This window comes from Lissotriton helveticus, chromosome 5_1 (genome assembly GCF_964261635.1).
Source record: "Lissotriton helveticus chromosome 5_1, aLisHel1.1, whole genome shotgun sequence".
In the NCBI taxonomy this organism is placed as follows: Eukaryota; Metazoa; Chordata; class Amphibia; order Caudata; family Salamandridae; genus Lissotriton; species Lissotriton helveticus.
In genome coordinates, this window is record NC_136065.1 from 218,964,642 (window position 1) to 218,989,128 (window position 24,487).

Consider the following 24,487-nt stretch of genomic DNA (forward strand, 5'->3'; position numbering starts at 1 on the left):
TTAAGTATGTTGCTTATATCTTTTGATTTCTGTTAACCGACCCTACTCTTACAATGACCTCAGGCTCATATGGGTCTGGGGGGAGCTGCACAGTGCGTCTTTTAATTAGTGTCTTGGCCTGCGGGTATGCGCAGTTCGTGTCCGGGAGAAACACAGTGCAGAATGTTTTACGGCATATATACCTGAGTAGGTTTAACTAAAGCGGTCATTGCAGAGTGCCTAATCTTCGCCACTGGTAACACAGCTGGGAATTTGTTCTATCAGCAGTCTTTTGGTTCGGAACTGGTCCCCTGGATATGGTTAAGAGCCATTACCGCATCAACGTTTTCTTATTTACTGTATATTTCTTCATGGGGTGCAGTCTCTACATGAGTCGCTGCTTTTCTGCTATATTTAATAACGCACATATGGTATGTGCATTAGGAGTTGTGTAGTCGATAGGCTCCATATTATTAGTGTTTTCCAGGGAAGGTTTTGTCTGATGTTTCCTTCTCCAGACGTCTGAACTCTGTCCAATGCCTTACTCCAAAGACACTTGGTTCACTATTTCATATTACATTATGTCCGACTTGCACAGTTGACATAGAGTAGTAAACGGAGCAGAACCCCTAACACTTTGTCGTGGTTGCCCGCACAAAGGTGGGTAGTGTAGTAACACACTTAAGATAGATCTATAAATTCAGTGGGAGGTATAGGTATTCAATGCAACCTCGGTTGCGTCTGCGGGAAAGTGTTTACATTGGAGGTGCAATATGACTTTTCGGCATGCAATCTTCAGATTGGTGTAAGTGATAATATTGTATTTCGATTACTGCAGGGGGAAACACGCTGTTTTTCACCCCTGCCACCTAAGCCAGTGTTTCACACTTTAGTTTTTATATGTGCCAGGCATTGATTTGTCACGCAGTTGTGGCTATACCCACAATGTGAGAAAGTCAAACACGGGACTTTCAATTGTGCTGCCATGGCCTGCTACTGCTGGAGTTCAGCATCAAGCGCTACCTGTGCAGGGAGGAGAGGTCTACATCTGGCATTGTTTATCCAACTTCTTTAAATTCTTTACCTTCTGCCCTAGCCATTCTCCTATTTTTGCGGGCCTGGAACAACCCAATGTGCACTCTAGCACATTTCTGGGTTAGTAGTTGTGATGGGACAATAGCTAACAGTACGGCGGGAGCAATGTGGGGTACACACTGAGGTGGCTGCCGGACTTTTGTCCTGACACTTAGTTGCACAAGTGTCAAGATCAGCAGCGGTGTTGTTAGTGATGCAGCATGGGAGGATTAAGGTCAAGATTATTTCGGCGTGTTATGTGTCCTTACTGCTCGCGACTCTAAACAGCTGAGCAGTGACTTGGGCAGAGATCCTGGCTGTATCCAGCGCAGGGTGTTTTGCGTGTTTTACTTGAGGCACGGCATAGCACTTGACCTGCAGAATTTCTTGCATCCTCCAGGGCCCTCCTCTACTCCGGCACACCCATATCTTTTACTTTCATTGCCTTCCCTGGTGCGGCACCACAAGATGAGGGTAAGGTGAGGGGTGGACTTCATCCATGGAGGCTATGACAGAAGGGGGTGTACGATGCAGCACCCAATTATCAGGGTGGTCTCATCTCTGCAGGCTACCACATGAGATGTCGATGTCTGCAGTTACACAGGGGCTGATGCTGGGTGCAGCGACCATGAGGAGATACTGCAGTTACACTTGAGGTGACACTGTTTGCAGTTACACATGAGCTGACACTGTGCAGTACACATGAGTTTACATGGGGCAGTTACACAGAGGTACGAGTACTCAGGACAGTCGGCCAGGTGGTGGCACTGTCTGGCTTTTAGGGATGACCACTAAAACAGGCACTCAGTAAGTCAAGATCTTGGTTGACGTTTGCCTTCGGCCCAAGTCATACTTTTAGCCTTAGGGGGGCCTGGTCTGCCTGATTTGACACACTTCGGGTTAGAGTGAAATAGAGGCTTGTCAAACCTGTAAGGTCAAGTGCAACGTTTATGGCACGTCAAGGACAGAGGATGAACGTCTCTTGACAAGTTATGCTTGCATTAGAGGTTAAGATCGGGTTTGGGTTTTGCAGTATCCTACCACTGGCAGCCAGAGAAAGTAGATAACTGGTTGAATATAGCATAACTGGTTGAATATAGCAGCGCAAGATCCGGGACACTGCAGTAAATCAGGCATTGATGAAGCACATATAGCGGCATCTGGAAGGGGTATACAGGTGGGTCAGTTATGTTTGGATGAATGCTTCGTTAGTAAGAGCTCCTTAGGTTAAGGCATGCACGGCACGGTCCTGGGGTAACCAGCACAGGCTTGCTCATGGGTTTGTATAGTTGTTGTGGGGGCCAACTGGTGCTGCACCATGCGTACGCCAGATGTCACAGTTGAATCCTAGTGCATGTCATGCATAATCTAGATTAACAGGTTTTGGATATTAAACACGTGCCCTATGCACAATTACTATCAGGTTCTGATTCCCCTACTCCGGCACAACATCACATATATTGCATGTACATTCAAGGCACATGTAATTCGTCACACCGACCCCGATGAGAGGTAACCATACATCGTCAGCGGTGTAAATCATTACGGGTCAAGAGGGGCGAGTAGGGGTTGCAACAAGACTCCCGCAGCAGGGAGTGCCGCCAGGCACCAAGGAGTTGGTGAAAATTAGGACTGAAAGTTACCTCTAGGTGCCTGTCGCCTGGACACTGCAGGGGTTTATGGTGAACTCAATGGGCTTAGGAGGGTTCATGGCGGAGTAAACCCGGACTGATTCACATGCGGGGCATGGTGGGGTGGTCCCTGTCGGGTCTATCTAACAATCACCTCAGTTGACTTCAATTTTACAGCCTCTTGTTTGGCCATCTGTGAATAGGTAAGCTCAAACATAAATAAAGCGATGCATGGGCACGCTAAGGATATAGTACAGCATCTGGTTTACCGGTTCTATATGGGACCATCATTAGCAACAGCAGCTGCGCACATTGGTTAGCAGTAAAGCTTATTTTAGTTCGCCCAGGGTTGGGGCTGGCAAGGTCATCTGCTTAGCAGCCGGAAACGGAAGGGGAAAAATCATATCTGTGAAGGTGCAATGCGCACTCAGCAGTCAAGCAAGCTAAGTTTCAGCAGAACTCTGGTATACTGTCCGGAATAAATGCAAGGTTATGGGCTACACATAAATAAGCCTTTCTGTGAGCAGGGGGCGTGAGTGAGCCATTCCCAAGAGGGTGCGATTTGCCTTGATAGTGCTGAAATGGAGGGGATGGAGCGCTAATACGGACAACTCCAGAGCACAGTTTGCAGTCATAGTTGAGAAGATCAGGGACATTACTCATATGTTTACTTCATGTCCCCTGATCAAAAAGGATTGCATGTTACTAGTCGCTTCAGTTAGGCGAAGTGTCCTCGGGAGATTGTCAGCTGATATTAGGATCGGCATTGTAGTGGTCAGCCGGCTGGCAGGCATTTTATATGTGGGGTTATAGCACAGGTCTGTCCAGGTAAGAGTTAGGGGGCCAGAAGCCAGACAGGGAATGCAAGTTCACAGGCCTGTAGAGCAGCAGAACTGATAGGGGCTTTTGGTTGCTGGTCTTGCACAGCAGTCCAGGGTGGGAAAGGATCTGTCCTTGCTTGATCTGAGGGAGGCCTTTGAATCAACCGGCTGTAGGTAACTAGGCCTATAGTGGTGGGAGGCCCTGGAGTGACGGTGGCCACACCCAGTGCTGTGGCGGAGTTACAGGGCGATCCAGAGGCTGTAAGGTACAGTAAGGGTACCCTCTGCAGGAGCACAGTAAGGGCGGTTGTGGACCTCAGCAACCGGGGGTTGCCTGCAACTCTCCGCCCCCCCCCGAGCTGGTAGGGGCATGAGTAAGGGGTGGACTGGCGGTCCACCGGTAGGAGGGGCTAGACCCTCCCCCAAATCAACAAACACCGGTTGGAGAGGGCCAACAGGTAGATTGGCTCATCAGGTGGGCAGGTGGCGAGGGGCTGCCTGCCCTGGGATCGCTCGTAAGATAACCCACCATGTTGGCAGAAATTTTCTCCACTAAAAATGTGTTGCGTCTGATTATTTCTCTAAAGTATTGCTGTGGGAGGGATGGGGACTGTTGCTGATATTGGCACTAAGGCAGCAACCCCCCCAGTGATGCGGTGGTTCTTACCCCTCCAGTCTTATGCCTTTGAGGTCAAGCACAGAAAAGGCGCCCTCAATTTGACGCAGACTTTCTCTCCTGCATTCCTTTCATCCCCGAACAGGAAGACTCTAGGGGTGGGGTGTGTCGGGAATTAGCCCTATTGGTCCCAGATTCAGGGCTTGAGACGCCAAGTCATAGGACCGCCCCTCTCTTTCCTTTGTAGCCTCCGAGCACTGACGTCAGCATTACGATCAGACCTAACGTCTGGCCCTTTAAATCCCGGGAAGAGGAAGCACCCAGCCCCACCCCCTGGGGGGTAGGACAACACCGTGTCAGAGGAAGATAAGGAGGAGGGAGCCAATGATCAGGTTGTCGAGTACTGGAAAGAGGAAGTACTAAGAAGCAGACGGAAAGAGAAGGAGAGGAGTGTCCTGCAATCCAGCCGAGCCGAAGAAGAACCGGAAGACTCGAAGACCGGTGACGAGCTTCGCAAAGGAAAGCCAGGATGCCACTGGTTTCACAACTCGCCCTGCCACGTTCCTGGAGGGACGTGGCTTTCACAGGTGCATGAACAGTTCCTGGGAGCTGGGAAGCAGGAGAGGCTTCACCTAGGGTCTTCCCCCTCCTTGAAGCAAAACCGTGGGCACTGTCTGTTTTTCCCATGTTTCTCTTTTTGTCTCTACGGTGACGGTTCTCCTACCCTACACCCTATATTTTACTTGGAGTGGACGGGTGTTAGGTACCTCACTCCCTTCCCTATTGCTGTGACCCGTACTGTGCACTAATAGAGGTGCATTTCCTTATTTTTTCTTTCACGGTTCCTCTGGTCCTGCCGATCTCCTGTGGAGCGCGATCCCTAGAAGAAACAGAAGGAGAAGACCAGAGTACCCCGAACTGAATGTCCAGCCTGACTTCGTTTCCTGTTATAATTTGCCCATTACTTTGTTTGATGTTAAAAGACCCTTAGCTCACATACTGTTATCACATAATCCCTGCCATGCATGACAAGTAGAGACTGAGTCCATCTACCCCTTCATAACCTGTCTTTCTTTTCCTGAGTAGCTTTCAGTGCCTCACCTGAACTCCTAACCTGCACAGAGGAACACGTGATTCTGGCAACCAAAAACCTGACACTCAGATCCCCAAGTGAATTGTGGAAACAGATCTTGCCCCTTTTGTTTGCTCACTCATGGTAGATATAAAAACACAAGGGAGGCTTACATTGCAATTATTGAAATTTACCATAATCTTGTAAAAAGTAAATGAGCTGCAATAATTAGGCAAATGAAGCATTACAGTATTGTGGTACTGAAAATTCTGGACCCGTGTCATAAACATCGTCGTATCATGACGATTTGATATCAGCAGACCAAGAATGACTAGTAGACTATGCACAAGCATTTTTGTCATATTCGAGTGACGAAATCACCCTGAAATCAGAGTTTTCGTCCTGAACCCTCGGGTTCCATTTTGTGAACGGCAGCCATTTAGTGATTGCCCTCACATAGGCCGATGACTAAAGCCAAACACGAATCTGAAGGACACGTACACCTTTGCTGACTTCTCTGTGACCTGGGCAAGCTGACTCCACTGCCTGAAGCCAAACCTGTTCGGCCAGTTCCTTTCCCAGTGGCCGAACGAGACAGTATCAAGGCACAACATATCATAAACCTTTCTTTGCACACAAACCATGCCTAATCTTACACACACCTGTCCCTGTTTCTTTCTTTATGACTTGCTTTACGAGGAGGAGGTGCCCGTTTTTATTGGGGGTTCGTCGATATCTGCTGAAAATTCTGGGCCTCGCCGGGAAATTGATTGTGGGCTGGACGAACTGAAATATGGGCTTGTCATCATGACTCTGCTTTTTCTTTGTAGTGAAAATACGTGAATGGTCAACTGTAAAATAAGGAATGCTTGCCTAAAGCATAATATTTTGTATAAAAAGAGAAGGCTGGCTTTGTAAGATTGAGCAGTCTCCTGATAATATACACCGTGTTGTACTTCTAGGATACCTGTTACTGGCTGCAGCCAATAAATTCGATCTTTGACTTCACCTAGAAGACTCTGTGTTTCTGTAGTCTGAAACAGGAAGGACCTGAAGTCTTAGGGTGTACCCCTGGTACCGCTGGGTTCCGAAAAACCCAGTACTTCAGTTGGCGCCCAACGTGGGGCGATATCAGCGGTACCGGTCCAAGCCAGAGGTTCGTGAGGAGCTTCGTGTGAAAATTCTTGAGGAAGGCCGCCACTTCATCGACCCCTGCATGTCGACGTGGTCCAAAAGTCTTTGCTGCGAGGTTCCCCGCTTCCCGACGGCTACGAAGGACTGCTGCCCTGACTATCGCCCTGTTTTGGACCCTTGATGATTGGTAGAGCGAAACAATAGACGAGTCTTCTGGTGACGTCATCGATACCTCAGTTAAGTATAAGTGGAGCGTCTCCCAATCCTTAGTTTGGTTCTTAGTTTGGGTATCCCCTTGGGATCTTTGATTTGGAACTTGCAAGTACCAAAGCCGAGGGACTCGTGTATTCACGAGAATATCGTATTGGATAATCCTTTGAAGTTTGAAGCTAGACTAGAGAGCGAAGATGCCTGGTCTTAGCAGACTTGGAAATTTGTTTTGTCTTGGTTGTAATAGGGATTCCCGATTGGAGGACTCGTGTCCGGTTCCTCCGATTGGAACTCCGACCTATGAATTGTATGTGAAACATGGAGTAGGCCCCATCACATATAATGAAGTATGGATCAGATACACCAGAAAAGATGGTGTTTTAAAATGGCCCCAATACGGTAGCTTTGACACGGAAATCCTAGATAATCTAGAGGTTAAACATTTTAAAAAGAAAGCCCGGCCTGCGATGTTTGACTCTTTCCGCTTATGGCGAAAGGAAGCCAAACAGAAAGAAATTAAATTAGCGAAAAAAAATAAGAGAGAAAGGGGTATCTCAATAATGCAAGCTGCTACGCAGTATAAAGATAACGAAGAAGAACAGGCAAGTGAGCAGTTGCACAGGCAGCGTAAAATGGCGATTGATAAATGCTATCCAGTTTTGCCGCCTCTTCAGCAAGATGCAGCAAGAGAAATTGAAAAAGATCCTCTAATGTTACACTTATTGAGTTTGCCACCCCCTTATGCGCAGAGTGCTACAGCACCTCCGCAACCTTTAGTTGTGCAACCTCCGGTTATTTTGCCACAGGTTCTTCCACAGCCGCCAGCTCCTCTTCAGTTGGCTCCTACTCCTATGGCGCAGCCTCCTCAAGGGCCGCCGACTTTGCTACCTGCTCCATCTGTACTTCCTACGATTTTGCCTACAGCATCGACTGCCTCTTCTGGTATTTCCCCTGATATTGTCTCTGCATCTGCATCTGTCTTGCCTCACTCTGTTTTTCCCCCTGTTCTTTTGTCGACTTCTCCTTCTGTTCGACAGAGAATGACTGACACTGTTGCTAGTCTTCTGTATCCTCTTTTTGGGGCAACAAGTGTTACCCCTGTCTCAGCGCGCAAACAGTTGCGTAGTCAATTGCCTGACTCTAGAGAGCAGGAAACGTTGGATTATTTGGCCCATAAATGGGTTACCGACCCGACAACATATGAGCTAGAGTCTGTTATGGATGTCTTCCATCAGTGGGAAGCACCGAAACAGAGATACGTTTTGGAGAAAATGTGTGCTTTTCTTTGTGAGGAATTGGAGGAAAATGATTTGGAATCCAATCCGCCTGATTTATGTTGTGTCCGGTTCGAGTTTGCAAAAGGCACGATTGTGGGTTCTGATGTTAAGAAAGCAGTTGCGACATTGTTGTCGTTTAGGAGTGAGGGTATTTCTCAGTCGTTGTTTGAGCCTGGTTCTTCCGTTAAGAAGAAGGCGAGACAATATCCCATGAGAGAAGTTCCCCCAGTTTGGAGGGATGGGGACCAAGCAGCTAACCCACCTGTTCCGGGTCACTTTCAGCGTGTTTGGGTACATGTTCCATGGAAGCGAGCTGAAGTCTTGGCCCTTAAACAGACATTGCCTGATCCCCATAAAAATCCTGCAGGGTATTACAAGGAATTGTCACAGACTGCAGGCTCTTGCATTATGAATTTTGCTGATATAGACATGTTGTTTGGAAATGTTGTTCCACAGCCTTTATGGGGAAAGATTCGTCATGTGGATCATGATCAGGAGTTAGGTGATACATGGGCTAATATTGGTGCTGCAGATGGCCGACAAGTTGGTGGTGCTAAACCCGAGCCTTTAGTAGCAGACCTTCCTGGTAGGATCATTAATTACATGAAGACTTTAATGCCTGCGATGCGTGTGAATTGGGACAAATTGTCTGCGTGTAAGCAGAAGAAAGATGAGACAGTGTCTGATTTCTTCACCAGGTTTGAAGAAACGTTTATCGGCCACAGTGGTCAAGATATGAGTACAGAAGGTGGTCAACGGTTGTTCGTTGACAAGTTTGTGCATAATTTGCTTCCCGAGTTATGTAAGAAGTTAAAGGATTCAGAACGTTCTTGGGCCGTTTCCTCTTCAGCACAAATATTGGCTACTGCACAGTATTATGAAAATAGGGATAAAGATGAGAAGGATAGAGCAGACAAGAAAACTAAAGAGTTAAAAACGAAGATTCTTTTACAGCAGGCGTATCCGCCACGTGGTGGCCAGAATAACTATCAGCAGCCTCAACAGTATCAGAGAAACTCGCAAAGGTTCGAGTTTTCTCAACCACGTGTTCCTGTAGGTCCCAATCAGTGTTCATATTGTAAAGAGGAGGGTCATTTCAAGTATAGTTGTCCTATTTTGTTACAGCGTATGAATGGTGCTTCTGGTGCAAGAGGTCGAGGCATTCAACAAGCTCCTAGAGGTAGAGGACGTGGAAATTTCCCCCAGAACGCGCGTCCCTTTCTGCCTCAAAATTCAATGAATAGTTTTGATCAGCAGAATAACGCGTCTGGTAGGACGGCTCAGTACTATGCTGATGACTACTATGCAGAAGATGAGCATATGGAAGGTAATGATTGCAAGGACAGCCATAGACAAAGAGAGGGAGTTGCTTCAGTTCCAGTAGATCAGAGTGGACCTTACGTTGAGGTGATTACATCAGGTGTGTCAGAGCCTTTTCTGTTGGATACTGGTGCTACAAAGAGTTCTATTATGCACTCTAAACTCCCTGGCGCACCTTTGTCTGGCGAAATGAATGTTTCAGTAGGTTTTTCTAGCGCCCCGGTTAGGAACCCGATTTCTAGTCCTAGTCCTAAGGATTGAAAACAAAAAGCTACACAAATAATAGACACTTGGGTTATTTCAACCAGAATCAAATATATATCACATCTGGTATATGTTGTCTGTATGACTATTAATGTATAAGTGCAGACTGCATCACACCCTGTATATATTTTTACTGGATAACGTTTACTGTACAATGTCTATCTAATGTCTATAACTACCACATTTAATGTAAAGCGCTCTGATACCTAAGGGTCTTGTTCGCGCTATAGAAAACTCTTAAAATAAATAAATAAATAAAATGTCCCTTTCTGTTGGACCTTGCGAATTCGAAGCACCCCTTATTCTGACGACAGGTTATGGTGAGAACGTGTTAGGACTGGATTTGTTGAAAAGATTGTATGCGACGTTGTATTGCTCTCCCTCGGGAGTGCAACTTACACTGGGTAAGAAAGTGATCTCTCCAATGTATTTGTCAAAGGACAAACTTCCGACAGAATTGTCATTTCTTCCTGATATTCTCTGGTGGGCTACTGGTCCTAATGATGTGGGTCTTTTGGAAATACCGCCATATGTTGTGACATTGAAAGCCAATGTTAAAATGCCACGAATTCCCCAATATAAGATCTCTAATGAAGGTGAAAAGGCGTTGCTAGCGATCATTTACGATTTGATTGAAAAAGATGTAATTGAAGAGACAAGAGGTAACGTTTGCAATAGCCCTGTTCTGCCTGTTTTGAAGCGTACTGATCCTTCTCAGCCACCTGTTTACAGGTTTGTGATTGACCTTAGAGAGGTGAATAAGATTGTTGTGCCACAATTTCCAGTTGTTCCTGATATCACTGCCCTATTGACTATGATTCCAGCTTCTGCGACCTGGTTTTCGGTGATTGACTTGAAGAATGCTTTCTTCAGCATCCCGATAGCCAAGGAGAGTAGAGATATTTTCGGCTTCAGTTTAGGAGGCCAAAGCTTCCGCTTCAAACGCGCTCCCCAGGGCTACTGTGAAAGCCCATCGATATATAGTCAGGCTTTAAAGACACAGCTTGATACGATTGTTTTACCTGATGGCTCTACACTTATTCAGTAATTTGACGATTTGCTCATCGCAGCAGATACTGAAGAGATCTGTAAAGAAGCCACGTTGTCATTGTTGCGTCATTTGTCTGATTTGCATCACAAAGTGTCTCTTTCAAAATTGCAATATTGTCGACAAGAAGTGACCTACTTAGGTCATCTCTTATCGAAGGAGGGAAGGAAACTGACCCCAGAAAGAATTCAGGCAATTGCGAAATTGAGTGTGCCAAGGACACAGAGAGAAGTGCGTGCTTTCCTAGGTATTACATCATACTGCAGACAATGGATACCACATTTTTCTTTGCTGGCCAAACCTTTGGTGGCATTAACTTGTAAAGATACACCGAATCCCATTCCATGGTCTGAAGAGTGTCAGAATTGTTTTTCCGAATTGCGCAATGCATTATGTTCGGCTCCTGTGTTGGGTACCCCCGACTACAGTAAGCCCTTTACATTGTATGTCCATGAGAAAGATGCTTGTGCATTGTCAGTGTTGACACAGTTGTTCGGAGACAAGCAGCGTCCATGCGCGTATTTTTCGTCGACTTTGGATCCGGTAGCTAAAGCGTTGCCGAGTTGCTTGAGAGCCACAGCAGCAGCAGCTGTTTCCATTCGGCAGTCTGCTGGTTTAGTGATGAATGATACATTGATTGTGATGGTTCCACATGCAGTAGACATGTTGTTAAACAGGACCAAGACACAGCACTTAACTAGTGCTCGATTGTCAGGTTACGAGTTGACACTGTTAGCGAGTCATGTACACATAAAAAGATGCAACACGTTGAATCCAGCTACGTTGTTGCCGATTGTAGCAGAGACAGATGTTTCAGAACAGCATGATTGTTTTCTCAGAACAGAAGAAGAAACGAAAGGGAGAGTAGATCTTCAGGGTACTCCTCTTGTGAAGTATGATGGTACCTTATGGGTGGATGGTTCATGCTTCAAGCTTCCGAATGGTGATACGACTGCAGCATATGCTGTCACGACTTTGCATACGATTGTTGAAGCTGCACGTATCCCACATAATTCAGCTCAAGCAGCAGAGTTGATTGCACTCACAAGAGCGTGTGTGTTGTCGAAAGGAATGAAAGTGACCATATATACTGACAGCCATAATGCGTTTGGTGTGGCTCACAGTTTTGGACGATTGTGGAAAGAACGTGGGTTTCTGACTTCGCATGGAGCTAAGATACAGCATGGTCAGTTGGTGAATGAGCTTCTTGAGTCACTTACTTTGCCCTTGCAAGTTGCGATTGTGAAATGTAGTGAGCACAAAAAGGTTACTGATGATGTTGGTCGTGGCAATGCATTTGCTGATGAAGTCGCAAAAGAAACAGCAAGGGATGTGATGAGTCGAATGTATGTTGCAGGCCCTGCAAGATGGGTTGGTGATGTTGGAATGTGTGAAGATACGATAGAGAGTGTGAAGTCTATTCAAGCTGAAGCTACAGAGAAAGAGTTGAGTGTGTGGAGAGAGAGTACGGGTAAAATGGATGCAAATGGTTGTTGGATTGAATTGTCAGAGCATCAGCGATGGTTGCTACCCGATGCGTATGTGCTTGCAGTGGTTACGATGGCCCATGGAATGGCTCATATCAGTGTGAAAGGGATTTGTAAGTTGTTGGCTCCAGTATGGCAAAATGCTGCAATTCCTAAGTGTGCAGAGAATGTGGTCAAAAATTGTATGGTGTGTCTGAAATACAATCCTGGTAGGGGAACCCCAACTCCAGCTGGTCATTTTGCGCCTCCTACATATCCGTTCGAGGTTTTGAAGCTAGATTTCATCCACATGGAAAGGTGCAACAATTTGAAATACGTACTCGTTGTTGTTTGTGCCTTTTCGAGATGGGTAGAAGCATATCCCCTGAAAGACAACACTGCCTTATCCACAGCTAAAGCCCTTGTCAAAGAATTTTTCCCTAGATTTGGAATGCCGAGAATGGTCTGGAGTGACAATGGGAGGGAATTCGTGGGTCGAGTGATGAGGAAAGTATGTGAAGGGCTAGGCATCCAACAGAAATTCCACGCTGCAAATGACCCCCAATCAGCTGGACTAGTAGAATGCTACAATGGCACGCTAAAACTGAAATTGGCCAAGATTCAAGCGAGTGCTGGTCTTAAATGGCCTGACGCTCTGCCTTTAGCACTCCTATCAACAAGAATGACTGTGCATTCGCGAGTGGGACTTAGTCCCTATGAAATCGTGTTCGGCCGTCCGGCCAACATATGGGGAGTGCCAAGGCCGACAAAATTCAGTGAGATCGAACACCCTGTACTGCTTGATTATTTGTACAAATTGACGGCTAAATTGCGTGTTTTACACCAACTGGTTCACGATACTCTGCCTCAGGTCTCTGAAGCTCCAGGACATCCGATCGATCCTGGAACATGGGTGCTGGTGAAGAACTTCTAGCGGACAAAGAATGATCAGCCCCGCTGGACCGGCCCCCACCTAGTTCTTTTGTCAACAAGATCAGCCGTTCGAGTGGAAGGAAAGAAAAACTGGATCCACGGCGTGCATTGCAAGAGGGTCCCTTTGCCTCTGCTGTACGACCGGTGGGTCCAGGAGGGTGTCGCTGACTCAGAGACTGAAACTGTGCCTCGTTTTCTGCCTTTCAGTGATGCACGTGTAAAAGGAACAATATCTGAACAAGAAAGTGACAATCTTTTGCAAGAAGCTGTGCCGCCGTCAATTCGATTGGACACTACAGAACCTGATCTCTTGTTTCAAGACCAGACATTACCTGGAAAAAGACGCTATAATCTGAGGCCGAGAACTATGGACTAATAAAAAAAATTCCTTTCCCTTACTTTTTTTTCTTTAAAAGTGCAGCTCTCTCATCTGAGAAACTTTTTTATTTTTGTTTTTCGAACCACCATCCGGGTTCCGCTGTAGGGTCGCGGTTGCCGAAGTCTTTGGGGTGCAGCTGAAGACGTTAGGTCGACAGTTCTGGTTGGTCTAAGGGAGTTGACCTGGACTGACAGAAGCATTCCTTAGCATAGAACACCCTACCATCGCGAGCAGCAATTAAAGAGGATGGAGTTTTTCGAGATGGAGAGACCTGCCAAAGAAACGAACTCTAAAGATAAAATTTGTAGAATGATGACAAAGAAACGCTTTTTGATATTATGCATTTTTATGTTGTTCAGTGTAATGATGTTTTTAATAGGATATGTTTTATTCTCTTTTCAAGTGACATTTGCACCCACTACATCGCCCATACCTCCTCCTTCTACTGTTTCCTCACATTCTTTTCACTCTCTTCCTGAACATGAGTCCGCTAGGAGATTAGAGTTTATCAATAACTCTTTCGTTCAGCTTTTGCACCAACACCAACTAGTAGTGAACACGACTAACTGTTGGGTGTGTGGTCTTATGCCTCACACTATGGATAAAGGTATCCGTTATCTGGTCCTGCCATTCAGCCATAATGGTTCTGTGTGGGCATACAGAACAATGTTCATCTACGCACATGAAGTCTACCCCCTACGTTCTGTGAAAGATAATCCTAAGAATAGTGCTCTAGTTAAGGGTATAGTAGATATGATTAGGGAAGATATTTCCTATGAGACTATCCCGAGAGATGAGACACTAGTATATATAGGATGGAACGTGACCGGATATGGAGTTACTCTAAGTGAGAAACAGCAAGCTAAGAGATCTCCCCCGATTTGGATTGTACCCCATCAAGGTCACCTATGTCTGCAAGGTAATGGCAAGAATCCCAGAGCTCAGTTAGGGAAGAGTACCTGCACTGAAACGTATGTTTTTGCATCTCAGACTTCCCCTTCGTTCCTAGCAGCTAAGGGTACCTATTTTATCTGCCATGATAGAGCCTATACATGGTTGCCCCCTGACTTTTCGGGCACATGTTTCGTTTAGTTCCTGTTGCCTCCCACCTACACAGCTACGGCAGATTACCATAAGACAAGGATAGTTAGAGGTGTCTTCAGTAAAGAAGACACTGCAGGGCAAGAATTTGGAGACTTTGTGAAGGGTTTTCTGCCGTTTTGGGGACCCATGGTTAACAGCAGGAACATTAGGCAATTGACGAGGGTGGTTGAATCCACCGTAGTTGAAACTGCCGGTGCCCTTAGTAACTTGACTGCCGAGCTCCAGTCGGATCGTCTTATGACCCTTCAGAACAGGGTCGCGTTAGACGTCATCCTTGCAGACCGAGGTGGGGTATGTAGAGTGATCCAATCGAGTTGCTGTGGTTTCATCCCAGATAACGCTCCAACAGTGTACCAGGCAATTTCCAAACTGCATAAAATTTCCGAATCTATTCATGTGGATAAAGGAGATTGGTCGTTGATGGGATGGTTCTGGGGACTGATATCCGCCTGGGGATGGAAAATTCTGATGGTCATTGGGATGATCTTAGCCATTCTTTTCCTGTTCTGTCTGTGCGTACAGTGTGCTCCTGCAATATGTGGCCTCTGTGCTACATCATGTGTAAGAAAACCTGTATCAAGGGACGAGCTAAGTAATAGGATGATGCTACAGCAACATCTCAATGACTTTCTGAATATAGACCTGGACTCAGATTAGCGTGAGTATAGGTTATTGCCTATGTAAGGGCAAAAGGAGGGTCTGTGATACTGAAAATTCTGGACCCGTGTCATAAACATCGTCGTATCATGACGATTTTGATATCAGCAGACCGAGAATGACTAGTAGACTATGCACAAGCATTTTCGTCATATTCGAGTGACGAAATCACCCTGAAATCAGAGTTTTCGTCCTGAACCCTCGGGTTCCATTTTGTGAACGCAGCCATTTAGTGATTGCCCTCACATAGGCTGATGACTAAAGCCAAACACGAATCTGAAGGACACGTACACCTTTGCTGACTTCTCTGTGACCTGGGCAAGCTGACTCCACTGCCTGAAGCCAAACCTGTTCGGCCAGTTCCTCTCCCAGTGGCCGAACGAGATAGTATCAAGGCACAACATATCATAAACCTTTCATCGCACACAAACCATGCCTAATCTTACACACACCTGTCCCTGTTTCTTTCTTTATGACTTGCTTTACGAGGAGGAGGTGCCCGTTTTTATTGGGAGTTCGTCGATATCTGATGAAAATACTGGGCCTCGCCGGGAAATTGATTGTGGGCTGGACGAACTGAAATATGGGCTTGTCATCATGACTCTGCTTTTTTTGAGGTCAAGCCCAGAAAAGGCGCCTTCAATTTGACGCAGACTTTCTCTCCTGCATTCCTTTCATCCCCGAACAGGAAGACTCTAGGGGTGGGGTGTGTCGGGAATTAGCCCTATTGGTCCCAGATTCAGGGCTTGAGACGCCAAGTCATAGGACCGCCCCTCTCTTTCCTTTGTAGCCTCCGAGCACTGACGTCAGCATTACGATCAGACCTAACGTCTGGCCCTTTAAATCCCGGGAAGAGGATGCACCCAGCCCCACCCCCTGGGGGGTAGGACAACACCGTGTCAGAGGAAGATAAGGAGGAGGGAGCCAATGATCAGGTTGTCGAGTACCGGAAAGAGGAAGTACCAAGAAGCAGACGGAAAGAGAAGGAGAGGAGTGTCCTGCAATCCAGCCGAGCCGAAGAAGAACCGGAAGACTCGAAGACCGGTGATGAGCTTCGCAAAGGAAAGCCAGGATGCCACTGGTTTCACGACTCGCCCTGCCACGTTCCTGGAGGGATGTGGCTTTCACAGGTGCATGAACAGTTCCTGGGAGCTGGGAGGCAGGTGGAAGGAGAGTCCCCGGGAGGCAGGAGAGGCTTCACCTAGGGTCTTCCCCCTCCTTGAAGCAAAACCGCGGGCACTGTCGGTTTTTCCCATGTTTCTCTTTTTGTCTCTACGGTGACGGTTCTCCTACCCTACACCCTATATTTTACTTGGAGTGGGCGGGTGTTAGGTACCTCACTCCCTTCCCTATTGCTGTGACCCGTACTGTGCACTAATAGAGGTGCATTTCCTTATTTTTTCTTTCACGGTTCCTCTGGTCCTGCCGATCTCCTGTGGAGCGCGATCCCTAGAAGAAACAGAAGGAGAAGACCAGAGTACCCCGAACTGAACGTCCAGCCTGACTTCGTTCCCTGTTATAATTTGCCCATTACTTTGTTTGACGTTAAAAGACCCTTAGCTCACATACTGTTATCACATAATCCCCGCCATGCGTGACAAGTAGAGACTGAGTCCATCTACCCCTTCATAACCTGTCTTTTTTTTCCTGAGTAGCTTTCAGTGCCTCACCTGAACTCCTAACCTGCACAGAGGAACACGTGATTCTGGCAACCAAAAACTTGACACTCAGATCCCCAACTGAATTGTGGAAACAGATCGTGCCCCTTTTGTTTGCTCACTCATGGTAGATAAAAAAACACAAGGGAGGCTCACATTGCAATTATTGAAAATGACCATAATCTTGTATAAAGTAAATGAGCTGCAATAATCAGGCAAATGAAGCATTACAGTATTGTGGTACTTAAAATTCTGGACCCGTGTCATAAACATCGTCGTATCATGACGATTTTGATATCAGCAGACTAAGAATAACTAGTAGACTATGCACAAGCATTTTCGTCATATTCGAGTGACGAAATCACCCTGAAATCAGAGTTTTCGTCCTGAACCCTCGGGTTCCATTTTGTGAACGGCAGCTATTTAGTGATTTCCCTCACATAGGCTGATGACTAAAGCCAAACACGAATCTGAAGGACACGTACACCTCTGCTGACTTCTCTGTGACCTGGGCAAGCTGACTCCACTGCCTGAAGCCAAACCTGTTCGGCCAGTTCCTTTCCCAGTGGCCGAACGAGATAGTGTCAAGGCACAACATATCATAAACCTTTCATCGCACACAAACCATGCCTAATCTTACACACACCTGTCCCTGTTTCTTTCTTTATGACTTGCTTTACGAGGAGGAGGTGCCCGTTTTTATTGGGGGTTCGTCGATATCTGATGAAAATACTGGGCCTCGCCGGGAAATTGATTGTGGGCTGGACGAACTGAAATATGGGCTTGTCATCATGACTCTGCTTTTTCTTTGTAGTGAAAATATGTGAATGGTCAACTGTAAAATAAGGAATGTTTGCCTAAAGCATAATATTTTGTATAAAAAGAGAAGGCTGGCTTTGTCAGCCTCCTGAGAATATACAACGTTTTGAACTTTTAGGATACCTGTTACTGGCTGCAGCCAATAAATTCGATCTTTGACTTCACCTAGAAGACTCTGTGTTTCTGTAGTCTGAAACAGGAAGGACCTGAAGTCTTAGGGTGTACCCCTGGCACCGCCGGGTTCCGAAAAACCCAGTACTTCAGTATAAACAGAATATATAGCCCAACCATGGCAATTAGTTCTTTGTCTATCTCTACCCTACAATGTGAGAGCATAGAAATATGAAGAATATTATCTATATGATCTGAGTTCCATGTTAGACCCCATACCTGGATTGTAGGCTAAGGAAGCTGGCCAACTGGAAACCGGCAGTCACTCTTTGTAAGATGTAAGCTTAGCATCCGCAGAGCTGCATTTCAAACAATGTGTTCGTTCCAGGACATACCACCTGAAAGCACCTGATCTCGTCTGATCTCAGAAGTTAAGCAGGGTTGGACCTGGTTAGTTCCTGGATGGGAGACTGCCTGGGAATAACAGGTGCTGTAGACTAAAAAATGGGAACTTACGGCCCGCCCAATTTACCTCATTTACTTCATATACTCCACATTGGACCATTCCTTTAACAAATCGATATAATGCTTTCTCGGGTCTGGACGACCTAGACTGACTGGCAAGGAACTCCCCGGGGGAACACGTAGAAACATCAACAACTCTGTTAACCATAGTGCCACATCAGAACATGAGGGAAGACACCCTCGGTACCCTAGAAGAGCAATATGAACTAAATGTAACTGCTTTATGCAGCGACATAGCTGTGGAAGAAACCATCAAGCCACATGGGGCCGAGAGCCAGTCTCTAATTGGCGGCCTGGTTTCGATGGACTTTGCTCCATCAAAGGAAATTAGAACCAGAGATAGCTCTCTCTTTAAAACGCAGGAGCCAAGCTGACCAATTTCTCTCACAGCCTCCTATCTTGGAATGTGGCGGGTCTGTCAACTAAGGTCTCCCAGCAATCATGGTTAGATGTTGTGATGGACCATAGCATAATATGTTTGCAAGAAACATGGACGACAGAGGAACGACACATCATAGGTTATCAAACCTTTCATACACCAGCTTTGGTTAGTGTACAGGGCAGAAACAAAGGAGGCCTCTGCATTTATGTCGCACCGACAGGGGACTAAAAGTTCATAAATTTCAGAGTACGACGTTTTACCAGGTATTGGTGTTTAGTTGGGGCCAATCACAAAAAATAAAAATCATTTTAGTAAACTTTTATAATAAAGCACCTCCTAACACAATAGAGCCTATAATTCAAAATCTCATGACTAGTTTAACATCTTTAAGAGACCAGATATCTGGAGAGAAGGCGATAATCTGTGTCGGGGATTTTAATTGTACTATTTGCCCCCATCATGCAACTGGCCTCTGCGCAGGGTCGGATTGGGATCACAATTTGGCCCGGGCACTGCCGAAAAAAGTGGCCCACGTTAAAGGGGCGTGGCCTACAGTTAAGGGGCGTGGCCTACAGTTAAGGGGCGTGGCCCACATTCAAGGGGCATGCCCTTTCATGAAACACTATTTGGTTACTCTTTGAGGTCTAATTCGTAGTGAAATATTTAGTAAATTAAGCCTTTTAAAGCTTACAGAGCAAGTAATATTGGTAAAGACTAGGAGCACTGCAGGTCTGATAACTGAATACTTACATGCAGTCTTAACGCCCTGCACAAGGTCGTTAGATACTCTTTCCCAACCAGCTAATCATCACATAAATCAGAAATCTAGTACAAAGTCAAGGAGAAAGGGTAAGACTGGAATCTCTGGGAACAGAACATGTAATAACAAAAGTAAGAATTCACAAATGAGGAAAAGGCAGTCTGGGGTGTAAAGAATGCTGAAAAAATGTATCTGTACAATCTAGTCATAAATTTATTTCACAGCCAGCAAGTGATGTCTATATACAAAAAACACAGTTTTATTCACATCTGTTGCTGCCTTCAAGTCTGGGCCATGAGTATTACTCAATTAACCATGAAAATGATATAAAATCTGCAAAAAGGAATTCTAACCTGAACATGCTAGAAAAGTTAATTCTTCTGCACAGAGAAAGAAGTGCCAAGTTTGCAAATTTTGCTTAGGCCTCGAACAAGGCCTAGCATAGAATGAGGCTAAACAGCTCTCTTTTGAGAAATCACATTACACAAAATCTTAGACATGTCCTGAAATCAACACATAAGCATGTTGCCACATTCTGGCCTAGGACCTAAAATAGAGTGCAGTCAGACCTACACACTACAAACAAAAACTAACCAAAACTTACTAATTAATATTTTTGGCATATAGAGAAATATGCCCCTTGTCTGGATTTTGGATGAGGCCTTTAAAATAAAGTTACATTATTAACTGGCACACAAATGAATCAGTAAATTGTGCAAAGAAATGGTAAACAAAATGGTTCCTACCGGTTCCTTCTTGCTTCAGAGGAAGGGATCGGCTAGCAACACATTGCATTTCTGGGTGCTGGATGTGGCAAGTCAAGTAAACCTTTGAGGAAGACCTACTGCACTGAGTCTAGTGCAGTATTTTCTGGATTCGGTGGGATGACAATTGAGGCACACTCGATGTAGCTTTGAGTACTGCTTTACTCAGCCTACTTTGGTCAGCCCTGTGGAGAGTGGGATGCCAAGGGGATTAGCTGGCCCCTCTTGAGTTAGAGCTTGGCAGTGTGGTGCATCTGGTTACAAGAGTAACCAAATAGAAAAGGCAGGGTGAACACTCTGTAGTTCTGTATGGGAGTGTCAGGACTAGGGTGACCAACTGGCATGGGTGCAAATTCAGGATGGGGAGTGTAAAAATTCAGGACAAAGGGTTAAAATTCAGAACAAACCTTCTGGACAAAAGGTACGTTTTACAGACCCATCAGAGGAGGTTGCGCATTATTATGTAAGTAAGTAAATAGACAACCATTTAAGCACTAGTCAAAATAAGTTTATATCAGGTTGAACCAATCGTGTACTTCACAGTTTTTCAGTATGCACGCAGCTTTGATCAACTGTGCAGGTCTTTTTGTGATATTTCATATGATAATAATCTATATAAATGGTTACAGCACTGGGTTGTCCAGTCTGATATTTTGTTTACAATTCATGGTTCTGAGCAGGCATGTTTGGTGAGAGAAATGGTCGGGAAGATCTGCTTGGATAGTCATTGTGAGATGTAAAGTGGCAAACATAAGATGCCGCTAATCCAGCTCCAAACATATTCAACCATTTGCAAACTTATCCATCATGTATTCTTCCATCCATCATTTCACTCATCTATCCCTCCATCCACCCTTTTACTCATCCACCCATTATCCACCCATTCATCCACTCTTCCACCCATCCATCCATTCACTCATCCATCCATTTACCCTTTCACCCATCCAGCCACCCTTTCACTTACTCATCCATCCACCCAGTCACTCACCCTTAGACACATTCACCCGTTCAGTCATCCACACATCCATCCTCACTTTTTCTCTCCATCCACCCTTTCACCCAATCCATCTCTTCACTCATCCATCTAGCCATTTGCCCTCTCACCCATCCAGCCATCCTTTCACTTTCTTATCCATCCACCCAGTCACTCATCCTTCCACCTATTCACCCTTTCAGCCATCCATTCTCCCTTTCTCTCTCCATCGACCCTTTCACTTAGCCATCCATCCTTCCTTCCATCCACCCAACTATCCATCTACTCATCCACTCATGCATCCATCCATTGACCCTATCACTCATCCATCCTTTCAATCATCCATCCATCTTTTCTCTCATCCATCCTTTCACTCCTTCACTCATCTATCCAATCTTTTGCCCATGTACCCTCCCTCCCTTTCACTCACTCATCCATCCTTACGGCCACCCTTTCACACATCTGTTCATCCATTCACACTTTCACTTATCAATTAATCAATCCATCCATCATTTCACTCATCCATCCACCCATTCTCTCTCATCATCCATCCATTCACCCTTTCATTCATTCATTCACCCTTTCACTGATCCATCCAGCCATCCCTTCACTTACTCTCTCACCCACCTTTTCTCAATAATTGTGAGCTGAGCCTTTGTACGCAGAGTTGCAGACAGAAGAGACTCATCAGGAACTCACCCCTCGCTGTAGTTCCTAAAGCAAAGGGAGGCGTTCAAGATGCCCCTGCACATAGTCAATCTGAAACCTTGGAAGTCATGAGTCATGCATGATGCACAGTGCCAGGCCCTGAAGTGTCTGTGACATGGTGTTGTTTCCAGGGCTTTAAGTGGGATGACAAAACTGAGGGGTCTCTCCAAAGGGGTGTTCAATGCAATTATGGGCGTAGCTTAAAACACCTAAGCTACAAATCTGTGCTTAGCATAGTGTGCCGCCCGACTGGTATTTTGCTGCTTCTGTCATTGCGTTCAGATATATAATACAGCAAGTAATGTTACACCTACAACAAGCCAGAACTACGGTTTTGTCAATGGTTGTTAGTTGCATAAAATAGAAAAGCTGCAAACATGACTTCCTTGAATGTAATATTGAAAATGCATCAGTTCTAAAATGATGACACAGAGAAAGAACTATAACCCTTTTTTTTTTAAACTTCTTGGGGGGGGGGGGCTAAGGTGAAGATTGTGCGCTTTCAAAACATCACCTGGCCCCCACAGCCAGACCCATTCTTCCTCGCCCACTGTGCCCTGAATGTGAGGGGCTGTGGGCGAGGTGTTAAGACTATCACTGTTTCCGCGGCGTGGGCCCAGGGGGGCCATGGTGAAAATGGCTCCAAAGGCCTGAGAAACACCTGGCCCCCAGGGAGCCCGATTCTTGTGAACAATCACCCCCTCCCCAGCCACCCTTAGCGTGATTGCTTTGCAGGGCAGGGGGTGCAGTAGAGGCCACAGCTGATAATCGCTGTATGGCCTGCACAGTGAAGTGCTTTCATTTCTGTCTCTGTCTCTGTGCTGTGGGCCGTTTTTTTTCTCCCATTTCCCAGTCGACAGAGAGCAGACAGCAGAGAGCACTCTCTGTGGACTGGGAAAGGGGAGAAAAAAAACGGCCCACAGAGGGCACTGAAACAGCGGCCCTTCGGCCGATTCCCGAATGCCCGCAGTGCCAATCCGCCCCTGCCTCTGCGGTCTGGTTGACCACAGGGAAGATAGCCCTACTCATTTTGCCCACACAAAATTAGGTAATATCTTCAATGAAATCACCTTCCACCTTAATCTGTCTTTCGTGAATGAGCTATGTAACCCGAACGTCCCTTTTCAACCGACCTATAACGGGCGCGGGAGCAATTCCGTAATTGACTTTACCTTAATGTCTTCTGATCATGCGGGATTTGTGAGCACATGGGAAACAGGTACGGCCCTACTCAGCGACCACTACCCTATCTCTTTTACAGTAAAAATTAGCGGGGAGAAACGAATTACAAAGAGGAATCTCCCTTATACCCCAAAGATTAATCTGGCTGCTAAAAATGGCTATGTTATTAAATGGGAGAAGGTTGAGCCTGCTGGGTTCCTGAAAAAATTAATATCATCATCCCTCGAAGACATCGGGGTATGTTTGACACACGACGAGGAACCAGCTAAAGTAATGACTTCCTTTTCAAAAATCCAATTAGCGGTAAAGAAACTATTGTTTAGAGAACATAAATCTGTCGCAAATAAAGCGCATGGGTGGTTCGACAGTAAGTGCACCAAGGCACTTAAACTTTTAAAAAAGGCCTTGCAAAGTACACCTAAAAATCCTGACCTAATCCGCCAAGCCAGAGGGACATATAAAACGACTATTAAGCTCAGGAAAGCCACTCTAAAGTAAGAGGCCTGGGCGTCTCTATGTGAGGCCGCACACCGGAGAGACAACACGGCATTTTGGAAAGTGGTAAACGCTACATATCTGCAAAGTAGAGTTGAGGACTTTATTGATATAGCAATTACAGGAGACATCTGGGTGACCCATTTTAAACATCTTTACGATAGACCGACGAGTGGACCTAGTACGAACACTCCTAATGACATTATATCTAGTTCCAGCAATCCTACTCATTTAACTACATTCCCCTTAGACATAACTTTCAATTGCCTTGAGGTTATTAAAGCCATTAAAGAAAGTTAATCCGGCAAGGCACTGGGCCCCGATGGCATTCCGATCGATGTCTACAAGGCAGAGATAGATCTCTGGGCCCCCTTGCTCACGAATGTGTTAAATAAGGCCAACCAGTGTGGGTTTGTTTCATCTTGGCCTGACGATATCGTTGTGCCAATTTTAAAAAAAGGCAATAGAAACAACCCTATTTGTTATAGGCCAATTTCACTCCTAGATGCACTTATGAAAGTGGCTGGTAGAATAATCTTAAATAGGATCCACATCTGGGAGGAGGAAAATCAGGCTATTTCTAACCTGCGGTATGGCTTCAGATCAGGGAAAGGGACAGTGGAACAGTGTCTGAACTTGGCCTTACTTATTTCCAAATACACCCAGGCCAGGAGCGGAAAGTTTTACATCACCTTTGTTGATCTAACTTCCGCTTTCGACTGCGTGGACCACGATCTATTATGGAAAACCCTTTCAGATTTGGGCATCGATAGCCATATTGTAACCTTCATTAAAGAACTATATAAGGACGCAGGAGCTAGAGTGAGGTTTGGACGCCAGGGGGAGTGCTCGGATAAATTTCCCATCTTGAGGGGGGTCAGACAGGGGTGCATAGTAGCACCCCTGTTGTTTACTATTTATGTCAATTCCATCTGACAATATTTAAGAGAGTCACAGCATGATTACCCCTGCATAAATGGGACACCCGTGCCATTACTATTATATGCCGACGACGGGGCGATAATGTCACGGACCAGGCTAGGATTACAGCGGGCCATGGTCAAATTTTCCAACTTTATGAGGGACAGAAGCTTAAAAGTGAACACTTTTAAAACTTATACAATG

General features: G+C 45.8%; 1 protein-coding gene and 1 pseudogene across 1 annotated transcript in view; one reads left to right on the forward strand and one right to left on the reverse strand.

Annotated features, from left to right (window-relative positions):
* Positions 1-24,487, reverse strand: part of LOC144754349 (ficolin-1-like) — a 437,650-nt gene that overhangs the window by 128,573 nt on the left and 284,590 nt on the right. The window lies entirely within an intron of this gene.
* LOC144757139 (5S ribosomal RNA) lies at positions 17,955-18,072 on the forward strand (annotated as a pseudogene).